The sequence below is a fragment of the Octodon degus genome, unplaced genomic scaffold, assembly GCF_000260255.1.
Source record: "Octodon degus isolate 3935 unplaced genomic scaffold, OctDeg1.0 scaffold00286, whole genome shotgun sequence".
Classification (NCBI taxonomy): domain Eukaryota; kingdom Metazoa; phylum Chordata; class Mammalia; order Rodentia; family Octodontidae; genus Octodon; species Octodon degus.
Genome location: NW_004524862.1, coordinates 240,773 through 246,793, shown reverse-complemented (window position 1 = coordinate 246,793; position 6,021 = coordinate 240,773).

Sequence of the window (6,021 nt, the reverse complement as noted above, 5' to 3'; positions counted from 1 at the left end):
TTTTTTTTTTTTTTTTTTGTACTGCGGATGAAATTCAGGACCTTGTGCTTGTCAGGCAGGTACTTATGCTGCAGAACTATCTCCTCAGCCCTTTTTCTTTTTCTTTCTTTTTTTCTATTTTTTATTTTTTTTTTTGGCAGAACCAGGGCTTGAACTCAGACCCTTGTGCTTGCCAGGGAAGTGCTTATTCTAATGAGCCATCTCCCCGGTCCCCTAGCCCATTTTTTAAAACCTATTTTTCTATTGAATTGTTTGTGTTTTTAATTACTGATACAAACTCCTTGTAATTTAATTAAATTACATTTTAGAATTTAGAAATTTTTTATGTACAGTATATGCTGCCACCCCCCTCGTGCTCTAATTATTAAGCCTCTACACAAGCCCTCTACCCCTGAGATACATCCCCAGCCACTTTTAAAAGATTTCATTTTGACACAGGGTTTCAAACATTTTATTTTGACACAGAGTTTCCTAAATTGTCCAATTTGTCAAATTTCTTAATCTCTTTTATGACTTAGATTTCTTAATGCTTAAAAAGGCTTTCCTTAAATTCAAAACAATAAACATAGCACAATAAAAATAGCTTTCTAATTTTTCCCTAATAATTTATAGTTTAAAATATTTAATTGAAAATACTGCTGGGCCTGGTGGTACTGCCTGTAATCCCAGCCCTTGGGGAGGCCAGAGGGTCACTGCCAGTTCAAGGCCAGCCTCGGCTCCACACGGAGCTTAGGACCAGCCTGAACCACATAGCAAGACCCTGTCTAAAAGCAAAAACTGAGTAGTTGTATTTAATTGACCTGGAATTTGTGTACGGTAAGACACAAGGCTTTTAAGAATTCTTTCCCATAATAGTATCAGCCTGGTTCCAATCAGTAGATAGAAAGTAAACTCTAGTATTTGAAGGAGTATAGTAAAAAGAGAAATGAAGCTGTCATGGGAGGACTATATCTTAAACGTGTTGAGCCAGGTCTGATGCTTGCGTGGAACTCACCGCAGAGGCCTATGTTGAGGGAGGTCCTCTGCCAAAGGCTGGGACTTCCATGTGGCTGGAGCAGGCCGGGTGACAGGCAAGCTGGCTGGCTTGCAGGGGTCAGAACGAGCCACAAGGAGCAGGAAACAGAGGCACGCAGGGTCGGATTCCACGGCGACAGTATTAAACAAACCGCAGACTGGAATGCAAGAGGCTCAGGGCTTGGGACACTAATAGAGGTCACACAGAAGGTCACACACAGAGCACAGGCTATGAGGACACCTAGCGACACAAGCACTCACTAACTGGGGGGAAAGGTTCCCTTCCTCTTATACTGTCCCTTCAGCACCCTCTACTGGCAAAGTGTAACCTAACATCATAACCACGATAAGACAGAACCTTTTTTTTTTTTTTTTTTTCCCGGAACCGGGGATTGAATTCAGGCCCTTGAGCATGCCAGGCAAGCGCTTATTCTACTCAGCCATCTCCCCGGCCCCATAACCACGGTAAGAAGAAAAAAGAAAGAGAGAAAGAAAGAAAGAAAGAAAGAGAGAGAGAGAGAGAGAGAGAGAGAGAGAGAGAGAGAGAGAGAGAAAGAAAAAAATGCTTGAACAAGACTGGCGCAGTGGAGCATGCCTGTAATTCCAGCACTCAGGAGGCAGAGGCAGAAAGTTTAAGGCTAGCCTGGACTCTATGGTGAGTTCAAACCCAGCCTGAACTACACAGTGAAACCCTGCCTTAAAAAGAAAGAAAGAAAGAAAGAAAGAAAGAAAGAAAGAAAGAAAGAAAGAAAAAAAGAAAAGAAAAGAAGAAGAAGAAGAAGAAGAAGAAGAAGAAGAAGAAGAAGAAGAAGAAGAAGAAGAAGAAGAAGATTGAGCTTGAACAGTTCAGAACAGTTCAGTTCATTGGCACAGGATTGTTTTGTTTAACAATAATTATTGACTCACTCTTTCTGTAGACTAGGGACTTGGGAGTAGCTTGACTGTATGAAGCATAATTTTGGAGTTCAGAAGCACTGAATTGATAATTGATAGAAATGGTCAATTGTCTTGGTAACATTCTGTAAAATTACATTCTTTGTGAAGTAATTTAAAACATCATCTTTAACGGCCAGCAAGATAGCTCAGCGGACTAATCACCTGCTTATGCAAGTGCAGGGACCAGGGTTTGATCCCCTGCACCCCCAGCTGAGCCTGCCCTACCCCCAGGTGTGTCGAAAAGGGGCCGGGTGAGACAGGCCTATAATCCCAGCTGGAGAGGCTGAAAATAGGAGGATCACTATGAGTTGGAACTGTGCAATGAGACCCTGTACCAAATACATAAATTAAAAAAAAATAAATGAAACATCATCTTCATATTGCTCATGGTTCTGCTTGAGGATTCTGTCTTCCATAAAAGCATTTGTAAATCTCTACCTTAGAATCACAGTTTTAATCGCTATAGCAAAGTGGACGTTTGATCCTTGGCAAGACAAACTTTCCCTCATTGTTTTTCAAATATTTTTGTGGGTTTCAGGAATTATTCTTCCAGGTGTATTTCACCACCCATCTGTCAAGAACCTAATTGGTAAACTGTGTGATGGCACATGCCTATAATCCCAACACTGGGGAGGGTGAAGGAGGAGGATTGTGAATTTTGGGTCAACCAACTACATATTGAGACTGTCTCAGTATGAACACAAACACAAACCAACCCAAAAGAACCCAACTGGTTTACATTTAATTCAAATGTTAACGTGGATATATATCTATATATAGATATCTATAGATATAGATTTTTTTTCAGAACTGGAGATTGAACTCAGACCCTTGTGCTTGCCAGGGAAGTGCTTATTCTAATGAGCTATCTCCCCGGCCCCCATATTTAGACTATTAAGCCTTCCATCCACGTACTTTAGAAAAATAACACTTTAATTTTAACATAAAATGCATGGTAAAATGGTGTATCTACAATAGAAAACAGAATTTAAATTAAACATAGCATTATCACACAATCCAGAAATTTCACTTATAGATTTTTATATGCCCAAAGGATTGAAATCTGAGACACAACTGATTGTGTATAGCTACGTTGTTCACAATAGACAAGAGGTGAAAGCAAGCCCAACGTCTAAGCAACAAAACAGAGTCTACATGAGAGTGTACCATCCAGTCTTTAAAAAGGATGAAATGCTGACTGTACTACCATGTTGTGAGCCTGGAAAACATTATGGTTATTAAATCATCCAGACATCAAAGGACATCTATTGTAGACGAGATGTCTGGAATAGTCAAATTCATTGAGATGGAAAGAAAAATGGTGGTTACAGCAGGTGGAGGGTCATGGGTGGGCAGAATAAACAGGATTATTCTTTAATGGGTATAGAATTTCAGTTGGGAAAGATGAAAATTTTTTGGCTATAGATAGAGATGATGATGGGACAACAATCTATGCGCTTAGCGCCCACTGCACTGTGTACTTAAAAACAGTAAACGTTGTTTTGTGCATTTTGGCACACAAAGGAAATAAAATGTCTATTTTATTTATTATCTATTTTAGATGTTTATTTTATTTAAAATGTCTATTGTATTTTAAAATGTTTTAACTACAAGTTAATATATCTGATATAAACATAGAAAAGCATGAAAAAATAATCTGTAACCCTACCACTGAAATATAACTATAATTAAATTGTTGATATATTTCTAGTTTTAAAACAATATTTGTATCTATATGCTTGAAATTATACTAAATATGCAGTTCGTATCCTACTTTTTAAACTAAACTGAAGCATTTCCTTTATGCTATTAAAGTTATTCAGAACATTATAAAAATGGCTATACTCTATTCGATTATTTTGCTGAATTCACACACCTACAATATTTAAATGGCCATGGAATAACCATCTCTGACAAAACTAAACAACAAAAGGGGGTACCAATGAGCGACCACTTTGTATCTGTATATACAAAATAGTTAGGATAGATATACAGCTACTTTCTTTTAATTCAATGAGAAGAAAGATTTGTACTAATAGAGTTTGGACAGGATATCATATCTGCATCTTATACTATGAATAATCACTAGGAAAACAACCATATGCAATGTATTAATGATTGAAACTGTCTTATTAATCAGTTTGAAACTGTCTCATTGCTATTTGTTTCTCAATAAAATTAATAAAAAATACATAAAATAATGGCTACAGTTCATCTTCCATTAATATAGTTTGCTTAGAGAGCCTTATAATATGAAACATTTTTAAAAGAGTATTTTAATAACTTCAAGTTGTATCCCATAATGTATCTATTAGGTACAAAAAGGAAAATAGCAATTTTATGGTTGCAAAAACTGACAGGCAAAATACCAAGTGATTAAAGATAACATTCCCAACAACAGCACAAAATGATATTGTGTGTCTCCTGATATTATGTACTATGAAGATACCATCAGTTCTGCAGCACTTCTGCCAAAGCTGCATAAGTTGAGCCAAAGCACAAGGAAACATGAAATGAATATAAATTTGGGGCATTCTAAAAAGGGGAGATTATATGCTTTATAACTGTCAAAATTATAAGAGATTAAAAACTGAGACTATGGTATAGATGTGTTATAGATTGAAAGAAACAAAAAAAAGAGATTATAATATGCAACACATGATCTTGGCTTGCATGCTGGAAATCATGGGGAGCAGTAGAAGCTGGAGATTGAGCACACCTTTGGGACTGGAGAGCAAAATGGGCCCTAGGTGAGCCAGTGAATAGGCTGCTACAGCTCAAAAAAACAGGGTGCCCAGTCCACCTTACAGGCAGGTTCCTAGGCACGTGGGTGTCATATTATTGCAGGCAGCCGAGTTAGATAGAAATATTATAGGCAGTCAGACAGGGCCAGGCCCTCGAAGGAGACAGCACAGAAGAGGAGATGCCTTACAACTGCGGGAGGGGCGGATGCTCTGGCTGTGAACCAGCCCTGAAGACCTAAAGGCCAAACAAATGCTAAAAGATTAGCACCTGGGATTGATATTCTAAATAGGTATCGATCACCTGGAAAGACCCAAGTGAGTCACTAGCCCAACCCCCAAAGGGAAGAGACCCTGTCCCGCATTCTAACCCCCAACGGGGAGAGACCCTGTCCAGTATTCATGCCCTATTCATGCCCCCTTGCTACGTGACTCGCTTTCCCATTTGATACTGGATTTAATCAGTTTTACCTGAGCAATGGTGCTTGCAATCCCATTGGTTGACCATAGGTTTGTCCCACCCCATATCCACCTAAGTGAGTTCCCATTCTCTCCACCTTAGCCCCACATGGTTTTACACTATAAAAGTCCCTGGAAGAGACAGCTTTCCGGGGAACTACCCACTCAGGCCCCCCTCCTGTCCCTCTCTTGGATAGGAGCTTTCTTTCCCTCAATAAATATATTCTGCTCATAACCTCTGTTTGTTCTTAAAATTCATTCTTCGGTTTTAGAGAACACGAACTCGTACAGGTCAGGTCAGTAGATTGTTTTTCCCTATTGTCATTTGGAGGTGCCCTATATGGTTTGGAGGTCACCCACCCGAGATCAGTTTTTCTCCCTGTATCAATATGACATCACTCTACCAATTGTATCATAAACATACTGCAGTTGTTGAACAGTTTATGACGCCATTTGAACAGCAATTAGGTGTTAGCATTGTAAAAATAAACCTCTTTGTTTTTTGGTCTTTTCAGAAATTTTGAGACAGAGTATCACTAAGTTACTAAATTGATCAGGATGAGCTCCAACTTTCAGTCCTCAGATTTCCACAGTGCTGGGATCACAGGCATATACCATCACACCTGGCTAAACCTCCACTTTTTATGACTTACTCAGTCTCCAGGATTCTGTGATAGCCTCAGACTAAAACAATCCCTTAAAAACAGGACACAGTTACACTGAGTTTGTTTTAGTTCATATTTTCCTTAGGGTAGATCATTTGTGTAAATCAGCATTTCCCAAACTTGCCTAACCATAACATCAAAAAAAGCTGATCGGAGCCAAGGGATAGTCATGAGAAATTTTAGAATTCAAAAATTACTGCTAGGTC